Source organism: Sturnus vulgaris, chromosome 1 (assembly GCF_052056855.1).
Source record: "Sturnus vulgaris isolate bStuVul1 chromosome 1, bStuVul1.hap1, whole genome shotgun sequence".
Taxonomy (NCBI): domain Eukaryota; kingdom Metazoa; phylum Chordata; class Aves; order Passeriformes; family Sturnidae; genus Sturnus; species Sturnus vulgaris.
This window is the reverse complement of record NC_142243.1, coordinates 111,430,091-111,447,606: the sequence shown is the minus strand read 5'-3', so window position 1 is coordinate 111,447,606 and position 17,516 is coordinate 111,430,091. Positions and strand designations below refer to the sequence as shown.

The 17,516-nt window shown below is 42.1% G+C and overlaps 1 protein-coding gene across 1 annotated transcript in view; it reads left to right on the top strand.

The window, feature by feature from the left end:
* Nucleotides 1-1,678: 1,678 nt before the first annotated feature.
* Nucleotides 1,679-17,516, top strand: part of KCTD1 (potassium channel tetramerization domain containing 1) — a 100,753-nt gene continuing 84,915 nt past the window's right edge. The window contains exon 1 of the mRNA XM_088174286.1: nt 1,679-1,799. The gene's annotated coding sequence lies outside the window, so the exon portion shown is untranslated. The remainder of the gene's footprint in view (nt 1,800-17,516) is intronic.

Here is a 17,516-nt window from a genome sequence, read left to right as displayed (position 1 = left end):
TCTTAAAAATAGTGTTTGAAGATGAAGCCACTTTTCTTGGGGCATGTAAGTGTGTGATTACTCTAGTTTTTCCTTTTAATTTCTGTCAGCCATTCCTGGTTAATTAACCTATTTGTTCCTGTTACAACAGAATGACAAAGCATTTACAAATGGTGTGAGATTCCTACATGAGAAGTCCTACCATGTTATTAGGCTTATCACTTAAAGAAAAGAGGAAAACCATAAAGAATGCATTGGGTTGGATGTGTTTTTTAGCAAGAAAATTAGTCATTCCTTAGGCTGCAGCAGCTGCCGTAGGAGAAAAGTCGATTGTTATATTTTGCACTAATTTCTCTAAAATACTAAAAAACATATCGTAAAAAACTAATTGCAGATATTCTCTGGACAAGTCTGGTTCTATTCAGGAGCTTTACTGGGCAGTTTTGGCCTCGTAGCCTAGTCTTTCTCCTAAGAAATGTCAGTAAAGTCCCTGAATTAATGGACTGTGAAGTGCTTAGAAACATACCGTTTCACAAAAGTATACAGCGAGGATGTGACACTAATGGGAGGTGACCCGTGGGTTTATGACAAAATAGTCCACTCTAACAAGAACAACAACAAATTAATACAGCTTCCATGCACAGTAGCTTTGAACAAAGCAATATTAAGTGGAGTGGGAGGCTAAAAAAGGTAGAATAAGGAAAAGGTGACCAAGAATAAGAATTGTGAATTATTTGTCTGTTCACGGTTTCGTTATCTTCAGGAGAACGCAGCTGCAAACGGCAGGGTAAAGAAAATCAAAAAGGCAAGGCTCCATTGTAATTGGGTAATTGGAGAAGGAAAGTTAGTAGCATTTAAGGGATGTTACATGAACCTAAGTGGTAAATTCCTGGATTTGTTTACACAGATTTGTTTTCTTTTAATTTTGCTGCTTAAGAAAAAATAAATATAGATAGACACATATATAAAAATTTTAAAAATGCAGTGCAACTCCTTCAATCTTTTTGCAATTCTGCATGGTTGAACATTTGAAATGAGTTTGTGTATCACCCCCAGGCATTGATTCAGACTTGACTGGGGCAAAGCAGACTCCATGTGCTTATTTTTATACACGTCATTTGGGAAGTTATATAGCCAAGGGAACAGAAAATGTGTTGCTCCACTGCCAAATTATCCCATATCCCTCGATCAAAACGGGAGGTGATCCTAATCAACAAGTTGTGCGACCTTAGTGCAATGGCAATGTCAGGTCAACTCGGGAAAGTGAAGAGACAGATTTAAATACAAATAAAACGAAAGAGAGAGACAGAAAGAAAGAAAGAAAGAACCAACAATCCTTATAATTATCATCATCTGCTGCTTTTCCCTCTTCTGGCAAAGAAACACTCCATCCATTTGCAGAAATCGCCCGCGGAAACGTTACATCAAAACTAATCACAACGATTAAAATCAGCTTTTCTGTGCAAGAGGAGAGTAAAAAGCAAGTTGTAGGCTGGAATGAGACTGTTTTTTCCACCAAAAAAAATCCGAAAAAAATTACACGCGATATATATATATCTTTCTATATGCACGTTTCGAAGGAGATCAATTTTATGCCCGTGTGATCAGTTAATTTAATTTAACTTTTATTTCGGAGATTGATTCAGACTGGAGGTAGAGACATGAGCTAATTGTATCCTGATCCTTGCCTTGAGGGGTTTCAAAGCCCTGGAGCAACTATTCTCTGTATTTTGCTCTGTCTACCTTAGCCAAGCTATTGCATTTCTCTCTGGTGTAGCGAGGAGAGCAGACCGCTGCCGGGAGAGAGAAATATCGGAAGTGTGAGTTGTGGGGAGGAAAAGGGGGGAAAACAAGGGGGGAAGGAAAAAAAAAAAAAAAAAAAAGGAAGGGGGGGGGGAAAAAAAAAAAAAAAAAAAAAAAAAAAGAGGGACACTTTGGCGGCTCCGATGTTCCAGGTAAGGGCTGCTCGGGATTGTTGTTGTTTGCAGCGGAGGGTGCGGAGGGACTCGGGCGCCTCTCGCTTCCACGCATGTGCCGGGCGCTCGCACCCCGCGCGGGGACGCGGCCGCCTCGCCTCGCCCGCCGCGCCGCGCTCCGCTCCCCCGCGCAACCCGCGCAGCGCCGCGGGGAGGCGGGCGGGCAGCGGCGGCGGGCGGCGGGCAGGGAAGGAGGGAAGGAGGAAGGAGGGAAGGAGGGAGGGGGCCGTGCGGCGCCTCCTTTCCCCGCCGCTGCCATGGGGGGACTCGAGCGGCGGTGTGTGCGGGGCGGGGGGGGGATGTGTTTAATGTAAACGTGAGTGTTTCCGCGCTGGGGGTGCGCGCCTGGCATTGTTCTCCGCCGGGCTGCAGGAGGGGGCCGCCATTGTGTGTGTGTGTGTGTGTCTGTGCGAGAGCGGGAGGCGCCTTCCCCCGTGCCCGCACCCCCTCCGGAGCCCCCCGCGGCGCCCTTTGTTACCGGGAAGGGAAGGGAAGGGAAGGGAAGGGAAGGGAAGGGAAGGGAAGGGAAGGGAAAGGCGGCCCCGCGGTTCTCCCCCCGCGGGGCAGCAGCGGCTGCGCTCCCTCCGCGCCAGCACCGCGGGTGCCCCCCGGGACCGGCACCCCGGGTGCCCCGTCCCCGGTGTCCGATGCCGGCCCGGATGAGGGAGCCGGGTCTGCTGGCTAAAAAAAAGAGAAAAAAAAAAAAAAAAAAAAAAAAAGGAAGAAGAAAGCAAGCGCCCGCCGCCTGTTTCCAATCAGCGCGGTACAAGTTTTTGTGAGCGTGCCCCGCGGGCAGCGAGCGTGCTCGGACTGCTCGGGAGAATTAAAGATGGGCGAAACGCTTCCCTCTCCTGAGTGGAGGGGGCTGCCGAGGAGCGCGGCTCCTCCCCGGCCGGCAGGGAAGGGAAGGGAAGCGGCAGCACCGCCCGGTGCCCGCAGGCAGCGCCCGGTGTGCGGGGGGGGCGCGGTGCGGCCGGTGGCTCCCGTGATTGTTGTTCCCGGCCACGAACCCGGAGGAAAGGCTGGGCCTGGAACGCAACTTTCCAGCTTCGGCTGCCCCCGAGCGCCGGGGGAGGCCGGGAGCCGGGGGCCGTGGAAGGGGGGCTGGGCGCTGCGGGCGTGGGGAGTGGGGAAACTCTGGGGTGACGGGGGAAGTTGATTCCTTGCGCAGGCCGAGTCCGGCGAGCCAAAAAAAAAAAAAAAAAAAAAAAAAAAAAAAAAAAAAAAAAAAGGAAAGAAAGTGTCAGTTTAATAGTTTTAGTTGCGGGTGGGGCTCGGCAGCGCCGGCGGAAGGATGCTCGGCCCGCGGAAGGATGCAGGCCCCGCGGGTCGGAGGCACTTGGCGAAACTTTCCTTTGCCTATTCAAAATGACTGCGGTGATTTTGGTGTATTAATTGCGCCCGAAGCACGACACAAAATGTTCTAGCACACGCTAGAGGTCCCTCTCAGAGCTGTCAGACGTTAGGGTGTTTTCAGGTTGGGTTGTTCTTCATTATTTATTTTTCCCCGCTTTTACTGTTTGAACAAAACCGGCTGTCCCTTCAAATGCCAGCGCAGCGTGCCTTGTTCAAATAAGAGTGAAGAAAGATTTGCGGCTTTCTTGTTTGTGCCCTGGTTGTTTGGGCATCTGTTAATAAACTGTGCTCTTGAAAAAACGAACACTCAACGGTATTAATTTCATGCAGTGATTTACGAGTTTTGTTTGAAATAGCCTCACCGTTTGTTGCTGGGGCCAATTCCAAATTTTGTACTCGGTTTTCTCATGTGAATCCTGCCATGGAAGTAAACAGTGTAAAACTTGAATAAAGACACCAGGCTATGGCTTGTGGTTTTTAAAAGGGAAACATGCAAGCAAGCAAAAAGCCAAGTATTATGATTATAAAGAGTCAATAAAGATGATAGAGGTGACTAAAAATCATTGATCCCGAGAAATTTCCATATCCAGACCGTGTTAGAGAACTAATTGCCCCCCCATCTTCATGTATTACAACAATATTATCACCATTTTACGGATGGAGAAACTGAGAAATAAAAAGAAGGTCACTGACTTGCCTGAAGCCATATAGCAAATAAAAGATAGATCTGGAATCAGCTAGGACAGATTTAGATCTCTTGCTGATTTGCACTGCTGTAACCATTGATTTCAGTGGAATTCTTCTGGATTTAAGTCAACTTTGGACCTTATATGTTCCTCTGCCCCTTAGAAACACTGGCTTAATGTAAATTCCATTTTGACCATGAGTGAATTAGATGCAAGATTTTAGAGGGAGTATTTGGTGTTCCTTCACTTTTTGAAAGACAAAGTGCTGTGAAACTTTAGGACTCAGTTGGCTTTTGAGTATTCTTTTTTTTTTTTTCCCCATTACAATTTCATTTGTCACCTCAGCGTAGTTCCCTAGTTGGGTTTTGATATTGTGGGGTTTTTTTAAATCAACTATTTCCTCATGTCTAGTGGAGGGGTTTTTTTTACTGGATTCTGAGAAGCATTTCTTACTAGCTGTCTCTATATGAAACCTTCAGTTTTATGTTGGAACACCCTAAGATATTGTGTGAGGAAAACTTCCATTATTGCAGATCTCACTCAGGCAGAAATGAAAAATTGCATGAACATTGTATGCAAAAAACAGCCAGGCTTTCCCCTGCATAGTGGAAAGGCTGTATATAGAAGACTTGCTCACATAGCCTCTTTATTGGATTATGGTAAGTTTATCTATGGAGAAAATGCGATGTGAAGGGAAATATTCACTGATCATAACAAATGTTTGTACATTATTCAAAGTGGGGTCTCTCACAATTAACAAAATACCAAATCTGCCAGTCATGGTCAGATAGCATTTCACATGAGCCTAGCTGGGAAGGAATGGTAATTTCTGCTTTCTGTATTCCAACTACTTTAGAAATATTTTCAGGATGCCATAAAGCAGACACAGATGTACAGATTGTGGTTGTGGTGCTTTACTCTTCATTTATTAATGTGTGCTGGTATATACAAAGTGCCACTACTAAAGCACTGCTAAAGTTCCTGCTTTCATGTCATCAGTTGCATTTAGTAAGATGCTGGTTCTTCAGGGAGCTGACAGTCCCTCAGTGTTGCTGACATCGCTGCAGCGAGGGTCTGACCTGACATCCTCATGTGTGGGGAAGCAGGCATAGAATTTGGGTGTAATTAAGACTATTCCACCCCTCCCCCCCCTTCCCCCCCGCAATTTGAGCTTATATGTCTGAAATAGAAAACGTTTAGTTGGGAATTAGCTCCATAGAGTGCATATGGTTTGTTTAAGACCTTGTGCTGGCTCCCTGGCTGAGCAGAGATTTAAATGCCAGAGCTTTAGCCTCCTTTCTCATGTTCTGGGCAGTAAACTACTGTGCCTCATTTGCAGTACGTGTTCAGCTCATCTCTTGTACCAGAGGAAAAATAATGTTGATCAGAAGCAAATTTTAGCGGAGATGCCTGCTGTTACTTATTTTGGATCCTTTTACGCTGTTGCAGCGGAGCCAAGTTGGATCTCCTTCCAGGAAATAAATTTAGTTAGTTGTTGGTTTTTTTCTGACAGAAACATAATTCTTACTCTAAATGGAATCTTTTCTGTTGGTCTGTGTTGCATTTATGTTTTCTTTTTACAGCCTGGGTAAAAATCATCTCTGGTTTAGTGCCATTGACTTCTGTGTTGTTTCACAAAGCATTAATTTGCTTTTTATGTGTTAAAATACAGATTTCTGTTGTCCCGCTTTCCACAAAATACATTTCTATTATAAGAAAGAAGTTTGATTTTAGAAGGAGACAAATACAAAATGTACATCTTCATTTTTATTTTGCGCACCTTTACTATAAGTGCAGGCAGAGAGTTCTTCTCTTCTTTCTCTATTTCTTTGGCAAATTAAGTTGAAAATGTAATTTAGAGAATGTCAATCAGGAGAAGGGAGTAGCTACTATCTTTCTATGTGATAACACCTTCAAAAAACATCTTGACGTGAAAGCCATTAGCACATTCCATATTGATGGTGTATGCTGTAGTTTTAATAATCTTGGGTTCTCTAGTGTTTGTTTTAATCGTGCTCTTAATCCAGAAATCAAATTATCAACATCCCACATCCAAATGAGCCGAAGCTGATGCTGTAGGAAGTTCAGTTGTAATCCCGTGTTTATGAAGTGAATGGCTCACCTGATACCCCCTTGCTGACAGCTCCTCATCTGGCAGCCTACCCCCACTGGCGGTGGAAGTCGGGGTTTGATGTGGTTGGCAGGTTTGTGCAGACGCGGCTTTGCAGGTGGTTTTGTAGCAGCCGAAGTCTGTGTGTGAGGAATACAAAGTTTAGGAGTGCTTGCTGGGGAAAAGGACAACTCGTTCTGACAAATTATTTAGTGGCTTGTATTCAACTAGTCTTCCTTGCCCAGTGCGGTCATGGATAAGGAACAGCCTTTAAAAAAACCCAAAACACCTTTGAACAGCAGGGTTGCTTAAAGGTGATAGGAGGAAGAGTTCTGTCTCACACAGGTTAATGGCTCTTTCTGCTTCTCGTTCTCAAACAAGATTTTTACATCTGTGGTTGCTCCCCCTTAGCCAGCGTTTATGACTCAGTTCTGCCTGAAACCTCAGGTTCAGCATAGGCATCTCTGGGTTTTCCCTTATTTTCCCTGGCATAATTCAGGATGATTTGCAGGACAGAGTCACAGGCACGTGCATTCCACTTCTGACTATGTGATTGTGGTTGCCTCTGTCTAATGGGCTGCTGGTGTGGGAACAAAGCTGCTGTCCTGGGCTTTGTCAGACCTCACCTGTCAGCTTTAATTCTCACAGGTGATCTCTAAAGCCACATCATGATTGGATCAGGCAGAAATGATGGGTGGTTGTCTCAGGCAAAATATCTACAGCAGACATGAGGAAATACTTAATATTTCTCCATAAGTTAAGGGTGAAACTTAATCTATAGCATAGTGTGCATCTCTCAGCATTCATCTTTGAGGAAGGTGAGCTTAAGCTGGAACCACAGCTAGAAGGATGACTGGGGAATGGACAGTCTGTCTTTGGAAAGGAGATTAGAAGAGGCTTGAATGCCCTTTTTAGCAACATGTGGTCTGCAAAGTGATATGAAAATTCCCCGTGAAGTCACACACGTAGTGAATCCCAGAGAGGAGAGAAGTAGCTATTCAAGCTAAATTATGAAAAACATGGATATAAACTGGGCCTGTTTGGGCAATAGCAATAGTTTCCCAGAACACTTTCGGATGCATTAGCTAGAAAATGCAGCATTGAAAATGAGACCTTAAATTTGGTAATACTCCGTTTTGTGCATGCCTTTAAAACCTGGGTTACTTGGAGAATATTTCCAAAAAGGCACCTTAGTTGTGGCCAATAGGCTATGATTAAGTTTTTTTCATCAACATTTCTTTAAGTGGATAAAATAGTTACTTTTTTTAAAGAATATACACACTTTTGTATGTGTAGATATATATATGTATATATATGTGCGTGTGTCAACAATCAATTTCCATACCCGAAAACCACTACTTATTTTGAATGTTCCTTAGATAGAAATTTGAAAAATGCCAACTGACTGAAATATTTTTAAAAACAATGAAATTTTCACAGAAAAAAAATCAATATCTACTTTTACAATCAGCGAAATTTTTGCATAAGTTTTGTCAATGGGAGCAATTTCTGATTTGCTCTTCACATAGGATCCTTAGTTTATTTTCATTCCAGCAACAAAGCTATTTCTCTTTCTATAGTTCTTAATTTTTTCCAAGTTAGACCTTTAATGCTTACAGTCTTCCTATGATTTATTTAGTGGCATCACTTTATTTTCAACATATTCCATTAGAAGGAGAGGGGAGATTTAGCAAAGAAACATGAACAAAAAGCCCTTTTTTATTTTCCTCACTTTTTTACAAACGTAACTTAAAAACATCCTCTCATCACCCAGTCAACTTTCAGCACACAAATTTGCTTGCACAATATAAATAAATCTATAAGTCTGTAAATCCTGGTGGGGCAGGACCACGTCCCCTCCTGCAGCAAGGTATTCAGCAATTAATATAATCTCCTGCTATCGGTGAGGAGAGGAGAGGAGAGGAGAGGAGAGGAGAGGAGAGGAGAGGAGAGGAGAGGAGAGGAGAGGAGAGGAGAGGAGAGGAGAGGAGAGGAGAGGAGAGGAGAGGAGAGGAGAGGAGAGGAGAGGAGCAGGCGTTGAGTTTAACTTCGAATAACTGTTGGAAACCAAAGAATCCAGGGGCTGCCGAAGTAGCTGAAAATTTACTTCCTAAGAGCAACTTTGCCTTAAAACAGCTTTGTTTCCCTCTGTGAACTAAACTTGGCGGCATTAGGTGGGAGAGATGGGTAGCGCAGCCTGCAAAGGGAGTACAGGTTCATCAGCATGACAGAGCTGTCAAGGGAAGGAGCGCCCGGTTCACCAGGGTCTAGGGAACGGGATGAAAAGGGGGTCTCTAGCTAAAATACCCATGCGGGTCTCCCCAAGATGTACTGCTTTCTAAAGAAGGCAAGACTCACCTCGAGGTTTAGTTAAGTTGCCCTTAAGAGAGATTGATTGGCCATCCGTTCAGCACAGGGGACCAGCGCTGAATAATTCACAGATCGTTATCATTTCTGTAGCCCATTATTTACCCATTACACCAAATCCTTTCTAAACACTAAAGAGAGATAATCCCTGCGCTAAGGACCACTCACACAAGGTAAACAGACATTCCTGGCTCGCCAGTAACAGGCAGGTTTGACACCATTTATCTACAGCAGCCTGTTCTGCTCTAAGTAGGATGGCAGGAAAGGGGTTTGACAGGCTTAACATCTGTATGGGAGAGGGTTTATAGTGATGTCAGGGCACCTGTCCCAGCTGGAGGCATGAAGACCATTAGAAGAGAAAATGAGAAAAGGGCTGACTAAATCAGCAGAGAAAACTTTACGTCCTGGTTATCAAAGGGGGCTCACAGATGCAAGGAAATCAGGGAGAGCCTTGAAGACTGGTGGAAGTCCAACGGAGGAATTCAGAGTCAAAAGGGAGAGCTGGGGCAGGTAGGACTCCATTCTGTGTGGGCAAAAAAAAGGCCAATGGGTTTATTCTAGGCATTCAAGAGATGGTCACTGATGAGATCCAGCTGGAATCTTACATGGATCTGCAGCTTGTCTCTGGAGAAGGGGGAAAGAAGCTGTGGAGTCAAGATGTCTGCAGATGTGAGCTGAGAGACAAAATGAGAAAGTGCAACCTTCCATATCCTCCAGCTTTTCCTTACAGTGGCCTCTATGGTACGAAAATAGCCTAGGATTCCTGGAGGAAAAATGAGGACATGATTTTTGCTATTAGCAGAAAACCAAATTTCTGAGGCTGGTAATGCTGCTTCAAGGAAGATATTTCCTGAGAAACAAGTAGGCAGGAGAGTTCTTGTTTGGGAAGAACTCTGGTCAGGAATAAAACAGCTCTTTCTCAGGGAAGGAAGTGGTTCTTTCAGGGAAAACTGTGGCTTTGAAGAAGCATTTTCTTTAACTCAAAAATCTGTATTTATTACTGGCTGCATACAGTCTTTCCTTTTTTCCTTAGTCTTCCTCAAGTATTTGCATCAATGTCCTGCAACTGAGAGTTCTGCAGGTTACTGAGAGATAAGCTGTAGAGTGATATCCTTATTCATTTATAAGCTAATGCCTTTTTAAATTCCATTAGGTGCCTTCTTGTTTTATGAAGGGCATCTGATTTCTCCTTCACACCATTCATTATTTTATATACCTCAATTCCATTGTCTTTTACTGTTTTCCTTTCTAAATGAAATAGTTCTGGTTTTAATCTTTTTGTTTAGAAATACCCCCACATGTCTCTAATCTTTTTCATTGCCTTTGGCTATCTAGTGTAGCTATCTATCACTCCCATCTTGCTTCTCACTGGATCTTTTAAAGCTAGTTCCAAAGTCATCAGCGTGAAAGAGACTGAAGGATGGTCTTGTGGTTAAAATATATTACGGAGACTCCAAAGTTCTTCTTCCAGATCTCCTGCCCTATGACCTTGGACTAATCACTTGGCTGCAGAGTTTCACAGTTTCCCTTTTAGTTCCAGAAAATATAATGGGGAAATCTCAAGCAAAATATGCTAAGTGTTTCTCCATGTCTAGATGGAAATTATTCTAGATACATAGGCATATTAAATGTAGTGGGTTTGATTGTTTTTCCACAAGGCAGCTGCTTGTGTGTTGAAATTTTTAACTTCTCTCTAACTCTTTGATTGTATGGTGCTTGACTGTTTCCTATTTGTTACACTCCTCTGATACTAGGTTTCAAACATATTCAATTAAGTAATTTCTTTTTGTTATTTTATGGTGAGCTTCATATGGAAAGTATGAGTTACTAACAGCTTGGGCCAAACAGACATATGACTTTCATGTATCCTTGGGGACTTGGAAAGTCAGCACAGTCCTGATGAAAGTGAAAAACAGGATCAAATTCTGACTTTTTACATGTAGGACACAGCCTGTTCCTGGGAGACACAAAGTACCCCTAACTCCCACTCATACTTCCCATACTTGATCCAGACCAAGGTATTGCTGGCTTGCCTCCAGTCTACACAAACTAATTATCCACAACCTGTCAAAGCTCTTACAAGGAGCATAAGACTCTCCCATCTGGTTCCCTCCTCTGACGTTTTCAGCAAGGCCTGGCTGTTACATATTTCTAGCATCTCCATCACTCTCCAAAAGCCCACTTCAGGTCTGAGGCACCTCCCTGCCTGGGTGTGTCATTTGGTGCCTCCTTTCTGGTACACAGGAACCAGGAGCACTCTGGTTAGGTGTACATTGCTGTCACAGCCCTATGCTCCAAGGAATCTCCCAAGCACACACCTTCCCAAGTGTTACTGCTTGCTGCAAAAAGGTCATGTGCCAAGAAGTGGGAGGAGATATCTATGAGGTGCCTGAACTATAAAATCTTTCTTTTTAAATCTTCTTGTGCCACAAAAGATACTGGAAAAATACACTTTGATAGGATGCTATTCCAGCAGAATGACTAAAGGAAGCTACTTAGATATTTGTAGCATAAAACTAAGGAAAACTACATTGTTTTTAAACTGCATTTTTTTGGTCTGCTTGTTTTCCCCCTAGCTCCAAAGCCCCTTTTTTCTTCTTCTTTTTTGCCTAGATGTCTCTCTTTCCCTTTGAAAACAGAGAGTCAGCTCCTGGTTTCTTGGATCCCCCAGATGACACTGTCTGCTCCTGCCACTGGAGCTCAAGCCTCTGTACATATTCCTGTGCAAGCCCCAGGAAATTTGGTGCTTTTCTGGTCTCTGTGAAAAGAGGCCAATCCTAGAAGACTCCTGATAACCCCATTCAGCTCAATAGGCTTGTTTGTGTGATTAAGGATTACACGTAAGGATGCTCAGGGGTGTTGAGAATGTTTGCAGCTTTAAAAAAGAAAAAGGATGGTTTGGATTTTGGTGGGGTTTGGAGTGCTTTGTTTCCCTTATGCCTCGTAGCTGGCATTTTGTCATAGCCTTCTGCTCACTAGCATTCCCATGACACATGAATATGCTAAAAAAAAATTCCTGTGAGAAGTCAGTGGGCTTCATTAAATTTTCAAAGTTTAGAGCTGTGATCCTCTTTGCCCCTCTCCACGGGCGGCTGGCCCTGCCAGATTCTGATTGCTTATGTGAACATTTGATAAATCTCACTGTGGACTACATTTGCTCTTTCACCCAAGCAGTCATCACACACATTTTCCTAACACTTTAAAATTATGCCTGCCAAACATTTTCTGATGTAAAGTTAAAAGCCATCTATTACTGAAGTGATTTTTCAGCCCTTGTGGGCATGTTTTTCTTTTTTTTTTTCTTGTGTAGTTCAGATAGTTTCAAGCTCTTTTAAACAGGCTGCCAAGGGTCAGTTTCAAAAAAAATGTTCTTCTTTCATTTTCTCCTAAAAAATATGGTGGTGCTATTATTTTCTTTTATGCAACTCCTTTCAAAGCTGAATTCCAGACCATGTAATGTTGTCTTACTGCCATGGCCACAGAGAACTTAATATAAAGCTGGAGATTGCTGTTTCTCCTCTGTAAAGGGGTGAGTCCTGAGGAAGGAGACTTTTCCCATTTACTTCAGTTAGCCACAGCCAAAGAGCTCCACCCCACTGTGCAGAAGTCAGTGACACTCTCTCTGGAGTGGCCTCCACTGCATGCAGTGGCATTTATGCCCTGAGACACCCAAACTGGTGATGTGGCTTGAAGGATGCACAGCTCCCACCTGGCTGCCATGCTCACTCACAGGGAAGGGAACTGGGATGGAACTGGACCAGTCATCCAGGCTTGGAACACTCCCAGGTCCCCCAGTCTAAGCTGGACCTGTGTGGATTTGGTTGCTTCTCTGCAGTTCAGTGATCTGGTGTCGTTCATAGCCAGGCTCTACATGCAAACCATTTGTTCATATTCAGAGCTTTGCCTGGCCCTTCCCTAATTTTTACTTCCTGTACAGATCATATTCCTCCTGTCAGTGTGTGAGCAGAAGGCAAGATGTCACTTCTTTCCTCCTTGATCCTCTTTCCTCCCCTTCTCAGTGCTCTGGGCATTTTCCTTTAAATGCCTCTATTTTTCCTCTGGGTTCCAGAGCTCTGCGTGGTTTTTGAAACTGATTAAAGCTGTTTGTCCTACCATGGCAGAGAGATGCTAAAACAAAACATGTGTGTCTCTTGGTCTTAAACCAGGATTTTTCCTACTCTTTTTTCCCAGTTTCTTGTTTAACAAAAATGGTTAAGCAGGATCATGGTGTAAAAAAAAAAAAAAAAAAAAAAAAAAAAAAAAAAAAAAAGCAACTCTTACCTCTCTAGAGAGCACCAGCCTGATAACACACACAGTTTTTTAAAAACCCTGCTAGTGCCCTTGAACTAACTGAAACCTGCTCCAGCATCAAATGGTCTGACCAATCTGAATTTATCATTTCCCATCAAAGTGCCTTGGCAGGACCTTTATTTGAAATTGTATTTGTTGCTTGTTTGTGTCACAACTGCAATTCATACAGTTTCTGAAAGTGTAGAGACTTGGGTCTGGGCCAGTCCTAAATAAAGAAGTTAATACACAATTACCCCCCCCATACTGGTGAAACACAAGAAATATAAAACATCATATAAAGCTTCCTGGGGTGCAGATAGAAGCCTAATAACAATATAACACTTAAAGTGCACTGCAATTAAAATATAATCCTTTAAATTTCTTGCATTTGAAGGAAAGATAGGGTTGGAAAGAAGCGCAGAGTCAGAATTGAAGGCATTACAATCTTTACCCTCAACATGGAACTACTTAAACATACCATAATTGCATCACAGAAGGTATGCATACCCCGAAACCAAAAAGGAAGCAGGAAGGCTAGAAAAAACAAACACAGCATGATGAACCAAACAGGTAACCTTCAGGAAAAGGAAATCAAGCCCTGGGTAACCCAAGAGACAGGAACATAGTAAACTGGCAAGGGAGACAGGAGGGCTGAGAGGATATTTCAAATGCAAAGAGACACATTTCTACAAACAAATGAGAAATTTAAATATCTAAAACCGAATTAGTGAATTTTCTGGATCAAAGGGGCAGTTAAAAATGACAAGGTACAATTACAGGGACTACATTCTATCCTCCCATCAGTCTTTACCAATTGAAAATACAGTCAGTCTCTAGATATTCTATTTAATTACTGTAGATGGGTGCCTGTCAAACACTGAGGTATCAGAAGAGAAACTGCAGGATTGACATGCTAAAGTAACAAACCTCTCAAAGCAGATGGCATCAATCAAGACTGATAGCTGTTAAAAATCATGCAAGTTTCCCTTAAAAGTAGGCTATTCTGCTATACCAAAGCAATGGAATATTGCATGTATTTTACTTTAAAATCAAGATCATCTCAACCAAATGAAAAAGAAAGAAATGTTGAAATATAAGTTAGCAAACTAAAAAATCTGCTCGATTCTAAGCATGGCTGATCCAGTAACAGTGAAACATGCCATTTATAACTTCCTAAAAAAATCCTGAAGATCTCAGTGATTATGCAGAACCATTTAATATAAATTTTTAAGGAAATTTCAGAAAGTCTTTGATAATTTATCTCAGAAGATGTTATAAAGAAAATCTAGTAATCATTAAGTGAGATGTGAAATTCTGCCCTAACATCTGTTTTGCAAAACAAAGTAAGTGTTGCAGGAATGAAGCATAAAAGGTTGGCAAGGAAGGCAGTAAAATCCTTTGATGAATTTTCAGAACAATAAGGTGGGACATGTAAACATGACGATATTGGGAAAATTATCTGGCCCCTTGGTCACCCAGGGTGATACGACTCTGAAAATCTGGGGGACCCAAAAAAACTGGGATGAAGAGGAAGGTGACATTCATTTTATTGCTTTGCCAACACGGAAAGTGCCAAATACAAGAGGAAATATTTTGTATCTCTGAAAAGACTCTCAGGATATGAAAAACCTCTTAAACTCTATTATTTTCTTTGTCACGTAAGAACAGAGCAGCAGTGGAAGGGGCAGACTGTGGCGCTGGGTTGCCTGAAGGCAAAGCTGGAGAGGCTCCAGGCAGCACCAGAACCTGGAGGGCAGTGAGAGGGGGCTCCCCTAACACAGCCAGGCTCCTCACCCGAGTGAACTCCTCTGGTCACCCTGTTGAACAAGAGTTAAACACAGAACGGGCCCAAAATGCACCAAAAGAGCTGATTTGTTAAGAGAGGAAGCAGAGCATATCATAAAAGTAAATTATATAATTAATACAGTTGGGAAAATAAATTCAATCTTTCATTTTGCTCTGCCACAATTAGGAATTTTTTTGTGTAGCAGTGTTAGTTTGTCTTCCAGTTATTCCTGGAAGACAGCTTTTCTAAATTCTTGTCTAGAACTGGCTGCAGCATCACTCCTGCCTATTTCCATGTTTATTTCCCTGCCTTTGCATACTGAACCAGCCAGGGCAATGATCTCACAAAGATCAGAAATGCAAAAGGAAACATAAAGCCAGAAGGTCTAAAGCTGATAAGAGGAATTATATTTTGATACTAAATGGAAACTCCCTGGTGCAGGATGAACTAGATGACCTTTAATGGTCCCTTCAAACCCAAACTATTCTACGATTTGAAGATTCTATAACTGACAGCAAATATCATTCAGCTCAGCAAGGGCTGGCACAGTGAGGTTCACCCGGGGTTGGTCCTTGGGAGAGAGACAGAATAGAAGACTGTACAAAAATGGGACTTAGTGCCTTGCAACAAAGCTGTGATCCAGTTTTAAGGAGAGCTGTACTGGAGCCTTCAAATTTTTCTTCTATAAAAATTACTAAATTTTGTAATCCAAAGGTTCCTTTCACTGGTCTTGTGCATTTTCCTTCCCTTACTCCTGCAGTGATCATGTTCTGCTGCAAAAAGTGTTCAGTTTGTTATGAGTTATTTGAAATTTTGTCAGTCCTGCGGTGGGCAAGAAAGAAATGGAGAGATGCTTGAATAAGGAGAAATCCTAGTTTATAGAAACGAATAGGACATGATTAAAGCAGTGAATAAGTTCCTTTCATCTCACACCAAATACAGTATTTGTGGGATGTCACGATTATGAATTTCTTGTGAATGACTGAAGTTCAAAATACTCCTATGTGTAATTTTGCAGCTAGTGGCACTTCAGAGTCCAGGAGTCACCAGAGGAAATTACAGAGAGGGAAATAATTTAGAGTAGAAACTTAAAGTTTATTATGACACAAATCACAGTAGAGAAACGGAAGATGAATTTAGTTGCAACATACAGTACATGCTTTAGTCTTCAAGCTAAGAAATAATCATATGAAACCTCTCTGCCTAACCTGATCTACAAATAAAATCCATTTAATTCCTCCACCTTTCCCTGGCAAAGAGTAACATTACAGGTAAAATGGTAAATACCTTCAGGGTGACATTACCAACACTGAATTTTTTTACTATCTAAAACAAAACAAAGGAGATTGCATTTTGTTCTTCATAATCAGTGTCCCCAGTGGATGCTTCTGATCTCTAACAGAGCATTTTAGAAGAAACTGCATTTGAAAACCCAGGATTTTACTTTTGTTTTTTATAACTGATAATCTTAGGTGCAAAATTGCTATGATCTGGAGGTGCTGAGATTCCAAGCTTTAGAGGCCACCAGAAAATACAAAGCATTCAATTCCCACAAACTCTTTTACTCTACTCCTAGGCTAACACCTCTTGCTGTGTGCTACACTAGAAGGGGAAGGAGGAAAGTGAAAAGCCGCATCACACAATTTTCTGTTCACAAGCACAGACTGTGTAATCTCCATAGCTCTATAGCTAAGTGCACATCTTTAAATATATTCTGGGATTAATGAATGTGGCATTCATATCTGCCAGTCACAAAATAGCAATTTGCAAGCTGCTCTGAGCATCCCTGCCTGTGCCAGGTTTTTGTGGAGGTGTTCAGAACCTCACAGGATTAGACATGCTGGACAAAAATTACTATATTTAGCTATGCATAGGGAATTCCCGTTTCCTTGGTTATCTAGTACATTTGCAAATAGATGTTCCACTGAAAGCATTTTCCAGTGTTATCAATAACGTCTTCAATCCATAAACTGATCACAGAGCAGGGTTAAACTGATTTCTAAATACAAAGCACAACTACATCTCAGTAGACTGGCAAACAGAACAGCAGGAGTCACTGTCCCAAGGCAAAGAAATTAATACCAAAGTCTGCACAGAAGTTAAAACAGAGCAGGTGGAACATTCCCTAGTCACTCACAGGGAAGGACATGGTTGCTTGGTGCACCATGCACTTGTGAATGGTGGGAAGATTATGAGCAGACAGTTAAACAAGGTGAATAATTTTTATGCTCTATTCTGAGTGAAACGAGAGAAACAAATTCCCAAAAGACACAGAGAGTCAGCCATAGAAGTTTTGGATTTGTTTTCACTGTGCTCAGAGCCTTTCTTTTGCTATGAGCAGATGACAGAAAAGGTTAATTTAAAATTATGATTATTTTGAACAGAATAACCACAAATTAATATAATGGCTGTAACGATATTTGCCACTTATCCTGTTGCATTTTTTATCAGCAGATTTCAAAGTTTATAAAAAAGAGATGTTTTATTTTGGATGCATTTTCCAGAGAGGGAAACTGCTGTACAAAAGATTGAGTGACCTATCCAAATTCAGCCAGGAGGCAATTGGCTGAGTCAGGAGTAGAAACCAGAGTGCCAGCCCAATGAAGAAGGCATCCTAAAACAAATGGAATCAAGCAGAAATGGGAACAATGTCCACACATTTCAGCAGTGATAAGTACCAGCAGCCTTATTCACAATTTCTTTAGAATATTAGCACACTTTGGGTTTTTTTGTGTGTGTGTGGTTTTTTGTTTTGTTTTGTTTTGTTTTGTTTTTTGTTTTTTGGGGTTTTTTGTGGTTTTTTTTTTTAAGATGAGTATTTAATTAATTACTGAACTGGCTCTGCTGTTCCTCTACAAGATGAAAACAAACACTTAAACAAGTCTCTCCTGCCAGCCCCACCCAACACCTACTCAGTTACAACAGATGGATGAGTGCCACAGAACAGATGTCAAAATGATCCCAAA